A 23,457-nucleotide genomic window follows, 5' to 3' on the forward strand; every position below is an offset into this window, starting at 1 on the left:
CTGTTAGGAAGGTAAAGGACTACAGACCAAACTGGAGACTGATATCGGTTAAAGGCATCTATGTTTTGGGATGTGGATGATTTCATATGCAGGTCTTTGCATGGTCACATTTGCGTGCTGGCAGGAAAGGGACCGGCAGAGCCAGTACATGAATACTTAGGAAGAAAGAGAAGTAACCTCAGGACACACACCCACACAAAGAACAGACAAAATACTGCTGCACATTTAGCTCCAAAGTCCTGTAAGGGAAAGTATGATATTTTAATTATTTAAAAAAATATACATGTTGAAGTATTTTGACTGGAAGACCTATGTAACTGCATTGTGTATTAAATGGATGAAATAATTTCCCTGGATACGGAGGAAAATCATTCTAATGGCAAGAAACCGAATTTTCTTTATGACCACTGTTAGTTTCAGTGGTGGATATAATATCTTCCCATGGCCTTAAAAGCTAGAATTAGAGCATCCACAGGTGTGGAAAGACTGGGAAGACATACTCCAAAGGCGTGAAACAGGCAGCACAGAGGAGAACAAGATCTAAACACCAGAGCTTGCTCTTCGGGTGGCACAATTATGAGTTTTGGAGCTTCAGAGATTTGCATTTGAATTTTTCACAACCACTTACTAGTACTGGAAAAAAGATATCAGCACCTATGGAGCTCTAACTATATTCCAGGCACCTTAGGTATATTATCTCATTTAATCCTCCCAAGAACCCTATGGGACAGTTTCTATCATTATCCTTATTTTACAGAAGAAGAAAATGAGGCTTTGTTAGATTAATGGTTACATTCTAATGAGTGACATAGGTAGGCTTTCTCAAGAGACTCAAGATTCCACTCCTCACCAAAACATTTTACTGTCTTCTGTGCAACCTTGGTCAAGTCGTTAACTGCTCTTTAGGCTCATTTTCTTTATCTGTAAAATAAGAATAATCACATCCACCTTGCAGAATTGTTATAAGAAGTTTTCAGTCAAATCAGTGAAGCATCTAATTGGTATAGGTATACAATATAAATGTTAGCTCGCTCCTACATTCATTAGGAAATCCCAAAGTGGTTACGATTTTTCACAAAATATGGTATCTAGTGATATATTTCTCTTGTTCATGACTGACCTAAGTGAGCTTTCAGCTGGTAGGTGTTCTGCTCCACGAGGTCATCTGGGGACCTCCCTAATATCTGCATGGTTCTACCCTGTCTGGGTTCCAGCAGGTGAAGATGGAGAAGAAAGTGGGGAGAAGCCACACCCTCAATCATACGGCTTACATCTGAAGATACACACACACATCACTTGTGCTCACACTCCACTGGGGAGAACTTAGATTTTGACTTTCTCTAGCTGAGAAGGTAGCTGGGAATACAGTTTTGCTATGTGCTCAGCTCCAACTCAATTACTGTGGAAAGAAGAATAGATTGTGGTGATTAAGGGGACACGTTAGAGGTTGCATGTTTGTGCTTCCTCAAAATTCATATGTTGAAATCAGAGCCCTACTACAGTGATATTGGGAGGTGGAGCATCTGGGAGGAAATTAGGTCAAGAGGGTGGAGTCTCAATGGGATTAGGGTCCTTATAAGAAGAGGAAGAGAGCTAGCCCTCTCTCTTGCTCTTCACCATCTGAAGATATAGCAAGAAGATGGCCATCTGCAAACCAATAACTGGGTTCTCAACAGATAATGTATTTGCCAGCACATTGATCTCAGACTTCCGGCCTCCAGAACTATGAGAAATAAATGCTTCATTCCACCCAGTCTATGGTAATTTGCTATAGGAGCCCAAACTGATTAGAAACACTCACCTGCCCTCAATTTTATTGCTATGGGAAATTATGGTACTAAACAACCCTACACTCTGAAGTCCCTTCGTTTAACTCCTGCATTGCATTCTTACACTTAATACTGGATTCCTCCATCAGATTGCAACCTCCTTAAGACATGTTGCAAGTTTTACACTTTTCATAGACTTACCTAACCTCTTGGGGAATGAAAAATATATATTTGTTTGTTTGTTTTTTTCTTGAACCCTTGAAAAATAAGATTCCTTGGATACTTAGAATCTTGACACTTGGTCTGACTTTTTTCAAGTAGAGCAAGAAGGCAAAGGAAGAATCAGAACCCCAGTACCTTTGTATCCAACAGACTTGGGTTTTCCTTCTGAATGCTCAGCCCCTATTTCCCTCAGGAGGTCTCTTTGTGGGATCGTCACTGCTTTCTTTTCACAGAATTGTGCAATGCTCCTATGAGTTGAATGGAAACTACTAACTGATGTCAGATTTGCACAGTGGGTAGTTTTTATAAATGTTTCTCTTATAAAGAAACATCCTGGGAAAATCCCCTTGAGGCATGTATAGCATAAGGCTTGCTAGCAGAATGTGCTTGATGTTTCCAGTGTTGAATCCTTGCTCCCAGGAACTGATTCAATTTATGTTCTGTCAGCCAGCTTAACTGCAGGCTGTGGTGTGCTCCATGATTTCACACACAAAAGGAATATGTAAAACTTAAGTCAGGATCTCAGAGAAAATGTGAGCCAGCACACCACCATACAAATGCTACACATTGCTTGACCCCCAAATCTGGTATGTAGGCTCTTCATACACACAAAAGGAAGTGAGGCATAGGGCTAAAATTTGCATTGTTAAAGTGGAAATATTATTGGTCCCAAATATTTAGAAAGTTGAAGCAAAATTGAGACAATTTACTTTTGCCTAAAAAATAGAAAATTATTGATTTGTCTCAGCTCCCACATCATTTCCATTTTTCATGTAGACCAAATGTTGGTTGGGGTTTGGGATTGGTGATATAATGGGGAGACCCCTGGGCTGGAACTTGTTTGGAGCATGAGGTCACTGAGATTATTGTTATTAACCACTATAAAAACTAAGATATTGCACCAGGCAGTCTCTGATTCTTGCTTAGATTTCAAAATCTGTCATTCTTTTAGGGAGATTCTGGTCACTATCTTCTTTTTGTAATATTATATTAGATTTTGCTAAATAAAAACTTGTGAAGAACCATGAGATGTAAGGGGTGAATGAATATAGTAGTTTGAATTGTGTTTGATTGAAACCAACAATAACAAACCATACCACAGAGGCTTTGATATGTTGAAAAACACTGCTACAGCACTTCTGAGAACTCACTCAAGAGACATATATAAAAGAAGCCTATGTATGGGTTTTTAAATTTTATTTTGTCTTTCTAATTTACAGAAAGTCAACAGATTCTTGGAGGAAAACTAGAAATCAGAGGGTCCTGCAAAGAGCCCCATAGGTCCCAAGGGCACCAGTGGGGGTCTTTGAGTTACTGAAACATTTTAAAGAGACAAACAGAAACCCTACCTTCATTTCTATAAAATTACAGGAATGTTGAAATAATCTGCTTTTGATATGAATGATACAGATTCAGTATATCTTAATGTATCATGATCTTAACTCATCCTGATCTTAAGCTCTAGTAGGAAACTATATAAACTTCTGGCTAAGTAAAAAGGAAAATGATAAAAACAGGTTTCTTGGTAAAATATTTAAAATGATGGGGCAATTCAGTTCAGTGCCTATGGGGAGAAAGGGCTGGAAGAAAGACCTATGAAAAGATGATGTCATTACAACATGGTATATTCTACAATTGTCATTTACAACTGTTCCTCAGGGGTCACACAGAAAGGAAAGACTTCCTGGCTGGTGGGATGCTTCAACAGAATCGTAAAAGGCAATGAGTAGTTAACTTTTGAAGAAGGTGGTAAAGAACTTTCCAGGAAATCAAGATCATGTCTACAAGGGCAAGAGATGTTAAAGACTTTGATGCACTTAGAGAGCTCGGATCAGGAAGTTTGAGGGAGAGGTTGGTAAGAGATTCATCTGAAGAGGCAGGCAGGGGCTCTGTGATGGAGGGACTAATGTGATGCACAGGAGGATTAGACATTTTTGCATGGGCAGTAGGGCATCATTAAAAGGTGTTTTGTTTGGTTGGGTTTTTCTTTGGTACGTGGGCCTCTCACTGTTGTGGCCTCTCCCGTTGCAGAGCACAGGCTCCAGACGTGCAGGCTCAGCGGCCATGGCTCTGTGGCATGTGGGATCTTCCCAGACTGGGGCACGAACCTGTGTCCCCTGCATCGGCCGGCGGACTCTCAACCACTGCGCCACCAGGGAAGTCCCATTAAAAGGTTTTAAGTGAGAGTGTGACAAGTTTGGTTTTATATGTTTCCTACAGTGAAGAAGAAGAAAGCATCCTTGTAGTTGACAAATTTAGGAACAACTGCCCTAAGTAGACAAGTAGCCATTTTAAGTTTTATTATTTCCCAGTGCATCAACTTTTACTCCATGTTTGTTGCCCAACATCTGCCCTCCTAAGCGACAGCAGGGTCAATTAGCCTGAGTGTCTGTATATTTACGGCATTTTCTACACCAATCCAAGGCTTTCTATTATTCAAGTCTTTATAATTCAAACTACCTCTCTTCTTCCCAAAATCTTCCTAAATTTTTCTAGGTCCCAAAGACATCTCACTTTTAATATGATTGGTGTATTCATTATTTCTTTCTGTGTAATGAATATGCCAAAATGCAGAAGCTTAAAGCAGTCGTCATTTATCTTCTCATAAATTCCATGATCAGGAGTCTGGATCAGTCCTAGCTGGGTACCTGTGATTCAGGGCCCCTCACAAGGTTGCCATCAAGATGTAGGCCTGGCCTGTAGTCATCATAAGGCTCAATGAAGAAGGATCTGCTTACAAACTCACTCAAATGGCTGTTGACAGACCTCAAGTCTTCGCTGACTCTTGGAGCAAGGGCTCTGAGAGAAAGAGCCAGTGAGGACAAGACAAAAGTCACTGTGCTGTTGTGATCTAACTTAGAAGTGACAGCCCAACACTTTTGCTGTATTCTACTCATAAGGAAAGAGTTAGTAGATTCAAACTTACTTAAAGGACTTAAAGGGAAAGGATGATACAAGAGCATGAATACTATGAAGAAGAGGCATTGGAAGCTATTCTAGAGGATTTCTACCACAGGGGTTACTCACCTGCCTCCAAGATGATAGTAGAATGTATCTATTTATATATAGTTAGTAGAATATATCTATAGAGAATAGATAATTCTAAAGAGTCACATGTGTACCCCTCAACCTTAACATATTGGTGTAATTTCCCGATCTCAAATTTTACCACCAAACTCCATTCACAGTCCAGTTGTTTTAGTTGTATTTTTAATCGGGGTAAGAGCTATATCCGAAGAATATTCATATTTAATTCCCTTATCTGTAAAATGGAAATAATGATATCTTCCTCACAGGGCAGATGTTAGGAGTGAAATAAACTATATATTAAACAAGAAGCAACTATAAATTGAGAAGGGGTTGCTTATAAATTTCAATGTTCACCTTGGTGACATATTTTTCTCTCTATTTAAGCCTGGGAGTAAGCAAAGTTACAAAACTCTAAAAATACTCAAAACTGAGAATGTCTAATTCAGTTCTCAAATATCCATTCATTTCTTTCTGAGGATTTTTAGACCCATCCCTGTAAGACCCTTTGCAACCAAGGTCTTTTGGTGACCATGAAACTGAACAGGACCCTGAGGGGACCTCCCAGTTACAAAAGCTCCTCCATGTCCCCTGTTTCTTATTTGTAGAAAAAAAAAAATGTCTTTGGTCTTCTAGGACTTCCTCAAGTTCCAAAGAGCAGATTCAAGCAATTAGTAGGACAATGGAGTCACAGCCCTCCTAGTTCATCCTGAAGTAATATAAATAACAATCTTATTCATATCTTTGAGTTGTTCTATGGAAACTAAGACCTTCACCCAGGTGGAGGATAGTGACTATGTGCTGACCAAAAGAACAAAGACCCCAGACTGGTTGGAAGCAGAAGGTTGAGGTATTGGAGACATTACTCTGTTACCGTACCACCAAGCAATCAAAAGAAAGTCACACATGCTGCGGCCCTCATCCCAAATTTTACTTTTAAAAACTCTTCCCTGAAAAAGGAGTTTTGCCCTTTTGAGCACAAGCTGCCCATTCTCCCTGCTTGGCCCTTGCAATAAACCTTTCGTTGCTCCAAACTCCAACCTTTCAGTTTATTCGGCTTCATTGTGCATCAGGCCCACAAATTGGGTTCAACAGCAACCAGTTGTTGAACTCACATTCCTGGATCCACATTCCTGACTTTTCAAAGTCCATCTCAGAGCCCCTCAAATAGGAATACATGGGATAATGTAACAGAGAACATTCTGTCAGCCCAGAGAAACCACTCACCTGCACTTAATTTTATTGCTATGGGAAATTATGGTACTAAACAACCCTACACTCTGAAGTCCCTTCGTTTAACTCCTGCATTGCATTCTTACACTTAATACTAGATTCCTCCATCAGATTGCAACTTCCTTAAGACATGTTGCAAGTTTTACACTTTTCATAGACTTACCTAACCTCTTGGGAAATGAAAAATATATTTTAGTTACTCATTCAGTCAACATTCCTGGGAATTTAGAGTTGGAATCCAAATAAAGAAACACCTGGGTCATTTCTTTTCTCACATAGTGAAGAGGTCATTCTTACTATATTGATGAAAATTCATACAGCAACTTAGCCTCTACTTGTATTGCTCCACTTTTGGAAAACTTTGTACATCTGGAGAACTGTTGGCTTTGGCAGTTCCACCTGATTGCAGGTTACTGATGATACTGAGCTCATTCCTGCTCCCTTTCTTGTCTGAAAGAGTCATAGGAAGGGACAATATGATATGTACAACACTGAACAAGGTCACAATCCACACTTTCTTCTAAATGACAAGGCAGACTTTCAGGTACTTGAAGATGATATTTGTGCCTCCTCTGTATTCATCTCGTCTTCTGGTAAAATATCCCCAATTACTCATATAGGAATTAACTGATTTGATCAAATATTTTTCCCATATTCAATGTAAATCCAATAAGGTAGTTTGGAATGGTTACTTCATGACAAGTAGAAAAAACAACTAAATTCATTCTACTCTATAGTGGGCTGGTGTACTAGTTCAGATGATAGAACTCCAGGGCTCCTTGGGAAGAGAGATAAGTAATTATAGAAGCCAAATATCCTTGCCCTCACCAGGCCTATCATTGAAGATACAGGCTGTGTTAAACTAAAACCAAAAAAATAAATAAATAGGACAGTTAAAAAGTAATTAAAAAATTGAAATGCCATTTTCAAAACTCTATGATGTTTTATTTAAGACAAACACACTTTGCCTTCCTGGCAATCAGCCTGTTTCTACAAAAAATATTGTACTGTAGCCCATGACTCCATTCATTAATTGTTCAACACATATTTGTTGATTCCTTACTATGTGACAGGCACTGGGGATAAGCTGGGGATGAGAAACTGAATTGGCTCTCTTAGGAAAACTATTCTAGTGGAGTAGATACAGACAACAGAGAAATGAATAAGAAAGCTTAATGAGGGTGAGGGTCATTTCCATTTCTATTCTCCCAGGCAATAGGTGACTTTTGATAAGGCATAAAGGAGAGACAAGATAGGTGTTATGAGGGACTCAGAACTGACCAAATGTATTTTTAGGAGCTACAAATCTGTTTGAGTTAGGGGTGAAGCCTCCATGTTTATAGTCACCTGAATGCTTTAAGATAGATATCATTAATCCTTACCATTTCAAAGACTAAGAAAGTTCAGGCTTCCAAGGTCCCAAACTGAACAATACTGTGGAAATTATGGTGTAAGTTGGTATCTGCCCTGGGAATTTGTCATAAGATGGAAAAAAAAAAAAAAAAAGTCCAGGAGAACTTTACCTGTGTTGCAGGTTCCACACCTGCTCAGACAGGGGCTTTGCGCTCTGAAAAAGGGTCAAAAGCTACCTAGGTTTTGACACAAGGCACTAAGATGTAGCTTATTCCCCCACTCTCTTTTCACCAAAACTGCACTCATTTTACCAACTCTTATTTCTTCTTACCACCCTTTGTATTTTTCCTGAATACTTCCATTTTCCAGAATAACCTTTTTTTTCTCAGTCTTTCTATAAAATTAATCCTTCAGATAATAAAACACAGTATAAACCTTGTCATCAACAATTGAGAAAAAATAAATTTAGGATGCGATATAGTTTCCAATCCAATAATTCTTTTGTTAACATGCTTTTCCCCTTTCATTCATAAGTAACTAAACAGCATTTAATGCAGAGCAAAAAATAACCCAATATAAATATAACATTTAATTTAAATATAAAATAAATTTAAAAGTTGTTTGGAATGTTCTGTATTCTGCTCCATGGCTGATGGGGCTTTATTATTTTTTTCCTTCTCAGTCATACCTGCTATCTTTCATGTTCAGTATATAAATTACTCTGGATTCACATTTCTGTTTTGAGATTTATCCTACAACTGACTTCTGAGAATGGCCATCTTACCAAGTCCACCAGGCCAGGCCTGATTATAGTAGTTACAGGGGTTAAAAAAAATGTTATATGATTAGAGAGGGGAAAAAAATGACTTGCCATTTGTCCACTGAAGATCTGGATAATTCAAAATATTTTAAGAAGCTAGTAGCTTTAAACTGTATTTATGGTTTAATTCTTGGAAAGGGAGAAAGAAGGCTGTGGTTGTGAATGTGAATAGTCAGTCTATGATAGAGTCCAGTCAAAGGAATAGAAAGTGGTGAAATAAGCTCTTCTTCATAGTACCAGAATCTGGGTTCTTTATTTCTGGTATTTTCTACTTATGCTTAAAAGCCAAAGACATTTAACAACTGGAGAAATGAGAGATTCAGACCAACACTCTATGTGTTCAAAGTGGTTATTATAATCCTACAGCCATCTCCCTCAAACTCACCTTCTCCCCACATGTAGTAAAGGAAGTCAGACTGTAGAAATGGTGAAGTGATGTCAAGTCAGTTCACTGTAAAGGTCAAAAATGCAGTGGGAGGTGGTCTAAATAGAATATTAACCTCCAGGCCTAACAGAAGTGTTTGTAGGTAAGAGGGACATATTGAACAGGTAGGGGAAAATCCAAGTTATTTGCTTTTATTAAACAAAAAAAATTTAAAAATCATAAATAAATCATAAATTAAACTGAATCAAGAAAATGAATAATAAAATCTAAAGAAAGAGATGATAAAGATGAAAGCATACATTAATGAATTAGAAGAGCAGTAAAAATGGATTGATCTGAAATGGTTCTTTCAAAAGGTCAATAAAATCTGAGAACAGTTTCTTGAACAGATCTCTATTATTGAGAAGGAAGACAGAAAACCCACATAAAAATTTTTTTAAAATGTTGTATCTATGAAAATAATCAATAGACAATTTTAGAAGAAAATATTATTTCAACTCAGTGGTTACAAATTTGAACATTTTGGTAAAATAAATGATTTTTCTACAAAGAAATTAAGATACACAAATTTACTTGAGAATAGACAGAAAACATTTTGACTAAAAACTTAGGAAGAAACTTTAAAGTTTGTCAAAATACAGCACCTAATGTCTACTGTATGTCCAACAAAGGTATAAAGCCTAGATAGTATTACATATAAATCTTTCACAACTTGAGAAATAGATACTTATTATGTTACTTTCCAAAGATTAGAAATATATAGAAAGCGTTATAGTTATTATCATGAGGTGACAATTCCCAGTACCAAAACAAATTACTCTCACACTAAATGGAAATCAATGTTATGTAATTAAAGAATACTAGTACTGCAGTATATAGTTATAGGGTTCCATGATAATATTCCATGATATTCCATGATAAATTAGGGTTTATTGTGTAAATATAAGAAACATTCAATGCAAAAAATCAATTAATATGCTATATCATCAATATACCAAAAAGGAAACACCATCTATTCGTTTCAAAATCTGCCAAAAGGCATTTGATAGAGTTCAACATATTTTGCACAAAACTTTCAAAAATTATGTTGATCAAATGATATTTCTTTAGTATGATAATATTTTGCTAAAATAAAATAAGTAGCCCATATTATGCCCAACTGTAAAGCACTACAGACATTCCCATTAAAATCAGGAAAAGAGGGCTTCCCTGGTGGCGCAGTGGTTGAGAGTCCACCTGCCGATGCAGGGGATGCGGGTTTGTGCCCCAGTCTGGGAAGATACCACATGGCTGCTGAGCCTGCGCGTCAGGAACCTGTGCTCTGCAATGGGAGAGGCCACAATAGTGAGAGGCCCGTGTACCGCAAAAAAAAAAAATCAGGGAAAGAAATTCCAACTGTTACTGTTATTTGTATTATTGTTCTTAAAATACTAACAAATGCAATATGACAAGAAAAAATAAATATACACATGGAATAAGAAAGCAGTTATTACCATTTATAATAACTATCTAGCTGGAAAATCCAAGAGAATTAACTGGAAAAGAAAAACTACTGAACCTAATAGAGAATTCTGTAAGATGGTCAGTTATAAAGGCAAGATAAGAAAATAAATATTTACCTATTGAGCAACAATACCTGTTGGTATTGTAATATTTAGAAATTTACTCTTTACTATAAAATCAAAAGTGTAAATGTCTAGGAATACTTGTATCAGTAAGCCTTCTTAAAATCCACTTAAATAAAATTATAAATGCTTTTCCTGAATGACACTTAAAAATATTTTAATAAATGGTGAAACACGGAATGCTCTAATACAGACACCATATGTTATATAAATGCCAATTGTCCACAAGTTAATTCATAAAGATAGTACAATTCCAATTAATACTCCAGAATGATTTGGAATTAGGGACTTGATAAAATATCCTAATTTTACCTGGAATATTTATTGTTATAATAGACAGGATTTTTTTTTTCTTTTTCCTAGTGAAATATGTGAGAGCTATAAAAATTCAATTTCCTTAGTACTAAAAATTTAAAATAAAAATGTGCTTTTATGAACATACGTATGCTACTCATTAGCTTATATGTTGATATGTTTATATGTGTACATGTACATATGCATTACACATATGTATGATCATAAGCTATTCATTTGTAGCAATGAACCTTGGTATGATATTTTTGGAAGGCATCTTGCACTCATCATTTCTCATCATTTCTCTCTCCAAGAATTTGTCCTAAGGAAATAATCATGAAGATTCATCATGTTATACCTAGAAGTATATCCACCATAGTGTTGTTTATAACAGGTCAAAATTAGGAAAACAAGAAACAAAACTAAGATTTCAAATATGGGTGAACTTATAGTAAATCATGATACAATCATTTGAATCAAATATTACACAAACATTAAAAGTAATGTATAAATATTTAATGAAACATATTTTTTTCAAAAGGAAAATCTAACTATAAGTAAGGGGCCAACAAAAGACGTTCTCTGGGGACAGTCCTTGTTCCAGCTGACCTAAATCACCCTAATCTGCTGAAAAACACAAAATACATGATTTTAAGGAATGTTACTATAGATAACAAGGGCTTTAAATGATCTCTTTCATAATAGATTTTAGGAAGATAGATTTCACAGGAAGTCTCAATCTTACCCTCGGTTGAATTCTTATAGCTCACTGTCCTTTGGCTACATTTGTTGGCCTTCTAAATGATGTCAGGATAACGGTGGTCTGAGCTAAAATGCAGAAGTGGAATGTGGTGTTGATGAAAAATTTGAGGGACACATTGAAGGTAGAAACCAAAACCAGGTTAAACAGATGTGTGGAATGAGGCAGAGGGAAGTGTGGGAGATGTCTCCTGGGTTCCTTAATGTGTAAAACACAGCTTCACAGCAAAGATCTACTACAACCTGCTTCTCCAGTCTTCATTATCAGCCTTCACCCTGCCTCCTGGAAGCCCCACACTAATGAGTCCACCAGATACACCTACTGTTAGGGCATGGGAAACTTGGCTGCTGCTGTCTGTTGGGCAGGTGAGCTTGAGGAAGCAGAGATTTTGTCCCATTTAAAATTCTGAATCCACCTCTCCATAATTTTTTTAACCAATATCTATTTTTTGAGAACTATTGGCATATGCTTCTGTTATAAAATGTTATGTGCTAAGTGAGCTTTTTTGGACTTAACTGTTATGCATATGCAAAGCCCAATGTTATGATAAAATGCACTCTAAGTTCTCAGCATTGACTGACTTACCTATGGTAAATTGGGGATTATTTAGTTTGGACTGCTTAATGATATGAGAGCATACTATTTAAGCTGGAGGCAGAGTTCTAAATTTCTATTCAGTCTATTTCCATATCAAGAAAGTAAAATTATCAAGTCCACAATGTGTAAAGTAATTCATAAATATTCAACCTACACCTTAAAAGTGTACTTAAGTGTTGATCCACTAATTTTATTCTAAGTGAGCGAAAATCTAAAATGCCTTAAAAAGTTGATAAATAAAAAATGCTCTCTTCAGTTTTATTATAATTTAAAAAATGTAAAATCACAATAGTTGAGGATTACTTAAGTAAACTATTTAATGTACTATATTGTAGTAATTTGCAGATACCAAAAATATTTGAGTGTTTATAAACAGTAGGATTTATGTTACAATATTACATTTAAATGTGAAAAATTATGCATATTATGTGACCTCAACTTTGGGAACTATCTCTGGGAAAAATATTGGCAATAATTATAGCCAATACTTATTTTCTTCTTATTCTGGGTTGGAGGAGCAAAATTGAGTTCCTCCTCAGATGACTTGATAATCTCTGTGTGAAGATGAGCCCACTGTCTGGGAAAAATAGTTTGTGCTTAATAAACCCTGCTAAGTGCTGCCATGTCAAACACTTAACACATCGCTTTTGCTCCTCTCAGGCAATTCTGTGATATAGGTACTCTTAATAACTCCATTTTGTAATGGAGATAATGACACATAAAGGGAATAATTCTCCCAGAGACCCACTGATATGAAGGGACAGAGTTGGGATTAGACCAACTAATTGGATAGTTAGTTCTGTCCAAATGCAGCTCACAGTGACTGTTGTTTACTGCCCCACCACTCAAGCACTCCAAAGTATGGGTATGTTGACATTTATAGCAAGTTTTTCTTTTTATTCCTGATATGTTTGTTTATTTTCCAAATTTTCTGAAGTGGGTATATGTTGACTCTAATGTAAGAGGAAAATCTTTGCCTTTGTTTTTTTGTTTCCTTCATCCAATGAGAAAGTTAAGAGTGTAACATAAAAAAGAAGTTAAGAGTAGAAGATAAAAATGATATTGATAAGTGTAAGCTCTCAGCTACAACTTACAATTTAGCTTTGGAGAGCAATGCATTCTTAAATGTTTCAGGTATACACACCCTTTAAATTTTTTACCCTTCCACTTCTTATAACAATCCAAATAAGATCAATATGTGATACTCCTTGACTTGAAAATATGGCCCTTATGCCATGATCTTGTTAATGTCTCTGGAATGCTGCCTTGAGTTGCTTTGATTAAGGCTGCAGAAAGGTTTGCCTGTTTTGTTTAGTTTTACTTTATTTGGATGCCTCAGTCTACAGTCTGGGGTGTGGCCCAGGATGAAGAGGAAGAACAGCTGGACTGTACCAGAAGCTGGAAAGCCTGGGTGCTCCTCCCATCTACCCACTTAACCTCTAGCTGTTTCATTTTCCTCTATAAAATACTTTCACTATGTGTCCTTGAATTGGACAACAGAGAAAACAGCTTTTTACCTTTACAGTAAATACAGAAGATTACTTGTCTGTGTCCTTACTGGCTTCTCTATTTATCTCACCCATACTCTCTTTCCTTCCTTCCTTCCTTCCTCCCTTCCTCCCTCCCTCCCTCCCTCCTTCTCTCTCCCTTTCTTTCTCTCTCCCTTTCTTTCTCTCTCCCTTTCTTTCTCTCTCTTTCTTTCTTTCTTTCTTTCTTTCTTTCTTTCTTTCTTTCTTTCTTTCTTTCTTTCTTTCTTTCTTTCTTTCTTTCTTTCTTTCTCTTTCCTTTAACTCTGGCCCCAATGCTTGTGCTTGACCACAGGGAATGCTCAGACTGAAGGATTGCTTCTACAGACCTGGATCAAGCACTGGGGTTGGTTATGACCCCTCTTCACCATGTCTAATTCCTTTCTCTCCACTACTCCTGTTTATGGAGCCCTCTCTCCTTAATGAGGACACTACCTTTGATGTGTTATTCCATTAATTCTGACACTTAAGAGTGATAATAATAAATCAAAGTCATTTGTGTATTCATTAATCTACTTTTGCACTTTGCAAAGCTTCCTCTTGTCTTGAAAAGCTCAAGCTCGCTAGGCTGCTGTGTTAAATACTCTTTGTCCCCAAACCATGCCAGGCATTGCACTCCTGAATCCTGAGACCCATTTGGAACAAGGGTGCCCCATCTTATGTGACTCTGAGGCCCCATTTGTAATCACCGTAAACTGGAAGGAAGAGTCACAGGGCTACAATCAGCCCTGCAGAGATGGTGGAGCAGAGGAGACTAATTACCAAAATTAAGGTCTGGAAAAGACACAGGTTGCAACTGAAAGATCTGCAGGCACCTTGAGAGCCATTGTCCAAATATCTCTGGGATGTAAGAATGGAAATATGCTAACATTAATTAGCCTGTCACCAAAAGAGAATAATTTTTTTTTTTTTTTTGCATTATGCGGGCTTCTCACTGTTGTGGCCTCTCCTGTTGCAGAGTACAGGCTCCCGACGCGCAGGCTCAGTGGCCATGGCTCATGGGCCCAGCCGCTCCGTGGCGTGTGGGATCTTCCCGGACCAGGGCACGAACCCACGTCCCCTGCATTGGCAGGCGGACTCTCAACCACTGCGCCACCAGGGAAGCCTGAGAATAATTTAAATGCAAAAAAAAAAAAAAAAAAAAAATCTCACTGTCTTTTGATAGAGAAAAGTTGTCCTAGATTGAAAGTTTGATTTCCATGTCAGCCGTGTGTGTGCTTGTACCTTACAGCAGCATGAGAGATTGGAAAGGGCAGGGATGGGCATACATTTTGAAACGTTGCTCTGCCTCTTGCTGTGTGATCTCTGGCAACTGACCACTCCTCCCTAAGTCTCAGTGTTCAGTTTTCTCACTCATAAAATGATGAAAATAGTACTCATTTTAATGAGATATTGTGAGGATTGAATACAATAAAGTTGATACTGTCTCTGATGGTTGAGAAAAGTCACAGGCACATTACACCCTCCAGAAACAGTCAGGTATTTGCTATGTATATGTCCAGGCATCTGTACACATATAATTTTTTACCAGGTCCTTTTCATCTTGGTATTGCCGTTTAGTGAATTCTGCTGGCAGTTATTAAAAGGCTTCTCAACACAATAGCAAAGGTTAGTTAACAAAGGAAAGCACACACTGCAGTGAAAGCTATTGAAAAATGTACATTCACCCTCCCCACACCCTTGACCTCTAGAAACAGATCAGTAACTTCTCTCCTCTTCATTTCCCCTTCCTGTGTCCACAGTGAAGGGAAGTTGGTTGCAACCTTTTGCAGATAATGTGACACAGGGCACACAAGAGCGGAAGGGAGAAAAGCATTTCAACAAAAGCCTGGAACTTCAGTTTAGGTAAATTCAGGAAGGAGAGAGATAGGAAATGGGAGCAACCTTGCCAGGAACTAAAGGAAAAGGATTCTGGCATAAGCCCCAGAGTGAAATGTTAGGTCATCTATAATAAGGGCTGGGTGAAAAACCTTCAACTCAAAATGAAAGATATAATGACACAAAGAAACTTATCAAGGCAACTTTGAAAGCAGTTAAGAAACTAATTCCTCTTTCCTAAAGAAAGTCCTCAGATGAAAGAGAGTCCCTGATCAGCGTGTGTCGAGTTCCATGTAGGATAAACTCTCTTCACAATCTCATGAGCCAAGTTTATGAGCCAAATTTTTCTTATTTATGAGGAAAAGGAAAGGAAACAGCAACTTAAAAATAAAATGGAGTAGATTAAGAAGAATTTTCCTCAATTAAATATCTTTAATAGCATTTCTATTTTTGACCAAATTTCTTGTTATTTAAGTTTTTGCACTTATTATAAATGGCACTGACAGAATACAGCTGGTAATGACAAGTGAGCCAGTTTACATATAAAATCAGAAAAAGCATATACTATTCCTTACACTACAGTCATTTAATATTTGAAGGTGAGAGAGAGAGAGACATAGAGAGAGAGCTATATACAGGAAGAGAATGTATTTTTCTAAAGAGTACACATTTTGTTTCTCCTGGCACTAGAAATGCTGAACTTCTGAGAAAGATGTTAACCATGAGATCAGAGCTGAATCAAGATAGAAGAGGATAGCCTAAATTTCAAAGATCCCAGGTCTGAAATGATTATCTTTCTTTGCTCCTAAGATTTGGCTCCAATCCGACATGAATTAGACTCATGGTTCTACATTAATTTCAGATTGTTTTTCAACCAGTCATTACAGATGGGCCAGTCATTTTGCACAAACAATATTCAGACCAAATGCCTTGGAAGGAACCCCTTCTCTGTAGGCAAAATGTTCTGATTTCCACCCTGGCACCTTAAGTGCCAGCATTTCAACAACTCAAAATTTTTTGTGAAGGGGTTAGAAAGTAAGATGTTGTAAATCCACAGTGAGAAAATTTTGGGGTAAATATGCTAGAGAAAAAAATCATTTTTCTCCTTAATAACCTTCCCAGTTGTATAGTAAAGTAAATGGAAAAGTTCTGTACTTGGTTGTGTTAAATCACTACCTATCCACTATCCCCTGGGGTTGATAAGGAAAATTATTAACCATCGGTAAAACTGGTAACTGCCCTGGAACACAGTACATACTGGGTGGACAGTCACTTGAATGCTATGTTGGAACCTTCTCTTTGGACCACAGGCCATGCTGACTTACAGCTTGAGGCTCACATCTGAAACTATAGGTTTCTGGTACATCGTTTCTTCATTTTTCTGGGGGTCATTTAAGCCCCTCAGATGTGAATTTTACACATGCTACATGGGGTATATTTTAAGACACACACCTTTTAATTTTGGTAAAAATCCATCTGGCCATTTTTCTACGATGCAATAAAAAACACATTTCAAAAAATGTGTATTTACATAGACAATGATAGCTAACACATACCATGTACCAAGTAATTATTTACATTGTTTTTCATTTAGGCTTTATATTAAAACTGCCAAGTAGATATTGTGATCATCATTTTCTTGATAACAAAAATTTTGACTCAAGAGAACTTAAGAACTTGCCCAACTTTGTTCTACCAGTAAGTGACAGCTGAAATTTGAACTTAGATTTTTCTGTTTCCTAAGTCTGTATTCTTCTGCCTCTACATTCTATGACCTTGTATTCTACAAACTTCTCCTCAATCATAAAAGTCTTTGCCCTTAAAACAATGCATATTTATTACTAAGTATAATGATGACTATCTCAATAAGCAATGAGATGCTTTCCCATAATTTGTTTTCACATTTGTTTCAAACAGGATTGACATACCTTGTGTCTCTTTAGATAAAGCATCCCACCTGCTGTTCAGTCCCTACCTTCCCACCATCCCTGCCCCCATACCCACCCCAAGTCTCTTCTGTTTTTTGTTTTTCGCTTTTTTTCTTTTGAGCTACCTGATTCATGCTCAGGACACTATTGATTACTAATTGTCTTGAAAAACTCAAGCTCACTAGGCTGCTGTGTGCTCAAGCTTGCTAGGGGACTTTGGATAGGAGTTTGGGCTTTCTCATTCTATCACTATAAGCACTGCCAGTAGAAAATTAAAAAGAAAAATAAGAGCCCAAAAGTGTTCTAGGCATAAGTGACTTGATTAAAATTATTTAGCCATTCAATTAGAGCTTTAGAAAATCCATGTGAATTTCTTTCTATTTGTTGTCAACCCTGTCTATAGCTACACAGAGTTTTTTGAAATCCATTTAATTACATACATAAAAATGCCCCAAACTTATGTCCCAAACTTAAGAAGTTGGAATACAAATTTCCCACTTCCCCCTACCCGCTGACATTAAATTCTTCTCAGCTGATGTGATTTTAAAGCTAAGAATGTTTTCTTTCTTTTACAGCTTAATGTTACGCAAGACTTTCTCTGGTTCTTCCAATCTAATGCTACACATGACATTCTGTCCCCGTCAAAAATCAAATCATTTCTCAAAGAAAACTGGCATCAAGGCAAACACTAGAGATGAAAGGAAGGGTTAAGTATACTTCCAATATTAGGGAATGATTCGGAAATAAAAGTCGAGGTTAAAAAGTCCAGATGGTGATTCAGCTGTATCCTTACTATAAACATGATTTGATTTATGGGAACTACTAATGGTATCTCAGTTTAGATCTGTACGGCTTTGCTTTCTCTCATCTGAGTTTTAAATTCATCGGATTCTTTTACTCCCACTATCAATCCTTCACTACAAAGAGACACTCCTAATCAAGAATTTGGGAGTATTTTAAAATGCAGAAATTGATCAATGTTAACAACCTTAATCCATGCAAATTACTGTCTGTTGTCATTATTTATAACCTGGCGGAAGTGCTTATTCAAAAAATCCTCAAAGAGCTCTGACAATTCATGCTTCCAGTTGTGAATCATCTTTTGCTCTTTTTCCCTCTTTCATAAGGGATCACACTGAATTAGTTTTCACTTTTTTTTCTTTGCCTGACATGGCAATTATTAGCTTTCTTGGCTTTGTCAGAAAAATCCATCTGAAATGTTTATCTCCTGGGGCAAATCTCAGGGAAACAGCATGTTTATCACTTCAAGGGACTGTAATCCAAAGGCAGCCCCAGGCCCACCAGTTTTATGACACAAGAACTGAAGGAGAAACATCCACGTGATTGAGAAGCTATGGTACAATAATCCTCTGTCCTGAGCTTCACTGTCACCCCAGCCCCTCTTTGTTCTTCGACCTCTGCTTGATTAAATGTACGAGCTGAAGTAATACTACTTTAATGTCTTATTTGCAGCTGACTTCAACAACTACCAAATTATTGGTCTGGAGAGTGGACACCTTTCACAATTAGGTCGCTTTCTTCCATAGTGTGAATCAGTGTGTTTTACATGGTGGCTACTGCTAATATCTAATTTGAAAATCAACTCAGGAAAGAATATCATTGGAAATTGAAGGATGGCAGGAATGACCAGATCAGCTGCATTTTACTTTATTCCATTATGAGGATAAACATAACTGAGGTTTCTTGTTCTATGATAGACACACAATTTTGTTTCTTTCTTCACATCCTTTCAAGGCCCAGTTCTAATGTCATTTGTTATGATAAATGACATATTATGATACATAGTCATTCCCAAAGCTGAATAAACTACTTCATCCTCTGGGCTTCCAGTGGTATTGTGGACACACTTTGATTCATTCACTATTCGGCACACATATAAATAAACAAACAACCCAATCCAAAAATGGGAAGAAGACCTAAATAGACATTTCTCCAAAGAAGATATACAGATTGCCAACAAATATATGAAAAGATGTTCAACATCACTAATCATTAGAGAAATGCAAATCAAAACTACAATAAGGTATCACCTTACATGGGTCAGAATGGCCATCATCAAATAATCTACAAACAATAAATGCTGGAGAGGGTGTGAAGAAAAGGGAACCCTCTTGCACTGTTGGTGGGAATGTAAATTGATAGAGCCGCTATGGAGAACAGTATGGTGGTTCCTTAAAAAACTAAAAATAGAACTACCATATGACCCAGCAATCCCACTACTGAGCATATACCCTAACAAAACCACAATTCAAAAAGAGACATGTACCTCAACGTTCATTGCAGCACTATTTACAATAGCCAGGACATGGAAGCAACCTAAGTGTCCATCGACAGATGAATGGATGAAGATGTGGCACATATATACAATGGAATATTACTCAGCCATAAAAAGAAACAAAATTGAGTTATTTGTAGTGAGGTGGATGGACCTAGAGTCTGTCATACAGAGTGAAGTAAGTCACAAGAGAAAAACAAATACCGTATGCTAACACATATATATGGAATCTAAAAACAATAAAGGTTCTGATGAACCTAGGGGCAGGACAGGAATAAAGATGCAGACATAGAGAATGGACTTGAGGACACGAGGAGGGGGAAGGGTAAGCTGGGACGAAGTGAGAGAGTAGTGTTGACATATATACACTACCAAATGTAAAATAGATAGCTAGTGGGAAGCAGCTGCACAGCACAGGGAGATCAGCTCGGTGCTCCTTTGATGACCTAGAGGGTTGGGATAGGGAGGGTGGGAGGGAGACGCAAGAGGGAGGCGATATGGGGATGTATGTATACATAGCTGATCCACTTTGTTATATAGCAGAAACTAACACAACATTGTAAAGCAATTATACTCCAATAAAGATGTTTAAAAAAATATATTCTAGGCCTGTGTTAGAGCTTGAAATACAATCAAGACCAAGACAGAGTTTATGCACTCCAGGGAGAAAGGTAATGGGCAGTTACAATAAACTACCCGTAAGTGGTAAACTCAATATATGATCAGAGCATGTAAGAAGGGCATCTTCCTTGTTAAGGGCATGACCCTTCCAGAGTTCACAAGGAGAGTTCGGTCCCAGTGAGTAGGAAAAGGGATAAGGCAGAAAAAGCCTCCTTAGTTTAAGGAAAGAGTTCACAATTTCTCTTTTCAGAAGGGAAGGAACAGATTTGGGGGAGAACTGCTAATAGTACAAATTTTTAAGGCACAAAATCCAATATTGATAATTGACTAAAAATAGACTGAATAAATAAGCAGAGTTCAGTTTATAAAAGATTAAGTTAAGAATTTACATTGTATTAAGGGCAATGGAGGCTGGGACTTACAGTGATGATAATGGAGATTTGAATGCAGCAAATCATTATGGGAATAGAGAAAAGTAAAGAAAGTTGTCAATTATTAGAAGATAAAATCAACTGATGAATATCTGGGTGCAGGAACCAGATAGATGTAAACACAAGGATGATACACAGGTTTCTGTCCTGAGAACTTGGGAGGCAGTGATAACTTTGGCTGAGGTAGGGAACTCAGTAGAAAGAACCACTTCAGGGGAGAAAGTACTGAGTTTGGTTTGGTGTTGAGATTAGGTTGCCTGTGAAACATTAATTTGAGATATCTAAGAGATATCTATCTTGTATGGTGGGTTTGCCTTCAGAAAGACATCTAGACTGCAGATGGGTACTGGGAAGCAACCACCAAAGATCTGGTAACTGATAGGTGAAACTACTTAGGAAGTGTGTATAGCATGAAAAGAGAAGAGAGCTGAGGTTTGTACACTGAAGAAATATAACAATTATGATTTGGATGGGAGCTAAGAAGAACTAGCCAGAGAGGAAAACCAGGGGAAATTAATTACCACCAAGGAAACCAAGGAAAAATAATAGTTTATGAAAGAGATGAGGCCAGGGGTAGTACATTTCAAGGAAATAATATAAAATTGAAAACCAATAAGCATCCATATAATTTTTAGAAGTAAATAAGTTATTGGTGGACTTGGCTAGAGCATTTTCAGGAAAGTGTGGAGGTCAAAGACAATTTGCAGTGATGTGAAGAGGGAAAAATGGAAACATGTAGAATAGTTTTACAAAAGACTTGGATAAGGGAGATAAATACCTTTATTATAAATCACACAGTTTCTTTTAATGTGCAAAATATCCACCCCCCCCACTCACTGCCCCAATTCACAACACTAGATTGAATTCTTGTAGTCAGTTGAGTTTTTCATATATTTAGAGATTCTCGGTGACTAGCCTAGTGCCTGGAGCTCCATAAATATTTTGAAATAAATGAGTGACTGGGGCAGAAGTGATGAACAGTTTTTCCATCACTATTTTCCAGGGAAACACCAATTATTTGGATGGAAATTATTTGGGGGGACTGCAGTGCAAATCTAAGTCAAATGAATTAAGTCTTTAAGAGGTTAAGATGCCACATATTTAATTACATTTTCAATGGAACTCAGTGATACCCTTCTCTCTGATAGAAAACTGACTTTCTAAATTGAATTAAAACTTGTGTATGACAGGATTATTATACTAGAACAGTCCCACTGCAAGTACAGAAGACTCTATTATGACAATAACTGAAGAACTAAAATAGATGTCTATGTAGACAGCTACACATTTACTGCCTGAGGCTTAGAACCAATCATAACTCTAGGTGAACTCAATTCCTCAAAGCACCAGGGGAAGCCAAGGAGCCTTCCAGGTGACCTCTGGTTGACTGGCTTCTGGGATATATATAGCATAGGTTGAAGTGTGCTATCAAAATCAGCACTTAAGTATTCTCAAAGCCATTAAAATATTCTTTTCAAAGAGAAAGAACTACAGACTGAATATAGGAAGTGTCTGTTTTATGACATGTGGGATTTGGAGCTCAGGAGGGGCAAAGGTGCTGAAGATGTGGATTTGCATGGGACAAATATGCAGATGGTGACTCAAGGGAGGAGGGTCTGTAAGAGTGAGCAGAGAGCATTGCATCATTGTAAGAGGAGAGAGCTGTCTCCAGACCCCTCTGGTACACTGGTCAGGGAGAGAATTCTTAACGGGACTTAAGAATTAACGGGACTTAATGGGACTTAATGGTCTCCATGCTACAGCGGCATACATTCCATTTCTAATCTTCCTCTTTTGCATTTTGAAAAAGGAAAATACAATCATCAAATTAGGCATCAGTCACCTCTTGAAATATGTTTTAAAATATTGTTTCTTTCCTTTAAAATATTGTCCCAATGTATTGCATGTATTGTTTTTGACCTTACTGTGAACACTCAATCAGGATTTATTGAGCACCTACAATAGACTCCATGTCCCAAGAAACATCTAGACACTTAAATTTGAATTATTTTGTATAGTGGCCACCATCAATGTAGAAACAAGGAATTAAGGTCCCCAGAGAAAATGGTCCTGGATTACATACCAGAAGGAGGCAGGGCCAGAATTTGAACCCATATATTCTGAATCCTATGATCTTTCTATGATGGTTGGTATGGCTATTTGATACATACATTAACCCATAGGATATGTGTTTTTATATCTTTCTCAACATTTTAAGATTCCAAAGCCTGTAGAACCAGTCACGTCATTACACAGTGAACCTGTGAATGTTGTAAGAGGCATCAGATATATAAACCTCCTCCCACCTCCCACAGGTGTCTCTGTAGCTTAATTCAGATTCAGCATGACAATGGGCCAGAGGTATAGTACTGAGTGATTATCCTCTGAGCTTGGGTTTCTCCAAATTCCAGTGTATAGAAATACATGAGAAAATGTGTATATTAAGCTGGTCCAATGTCAAATACAAAGAATCATAGCCTACATGTGACATGGAAAGTATGGTTTTCTGTGTTTTAAAAAGTGTGTCGGGCATCTCTTTGCCTTAAGGCATAATCTCTGACAATTGGAAGTTCAAGTCCGTTTGGTCCTTTTCAATCAGTAGGGGTTGGCTCAATTACATTGTAGAAGCATGAGCAGTTTAAACAAGGTATAACATACCAGCCCCCATATTTTGACAAGAAAAGAGGAATTTTTAAGTGGCAGTCCATGTTCACAGAACATTAGATAACTAAGTCAAATTTCAGGAAGAAAA

The sequence above is a fragment of the Lipotes vexillifer genome, unplaced genomic scaffold (genome assembly GCF_000442215.2).
Source record: "Lipotes vexillifer unplaced genomic scaffold, Lipotes_vexillifer_v1.1 scaffold665, whole genome shotgun sequence".
Lineage (NCBI taxonomy): Eukaryota > Metazoa > Chordata > Mammalia > Artiodactyla > Lipotidae > Lipotes > Lipotes vexillifer.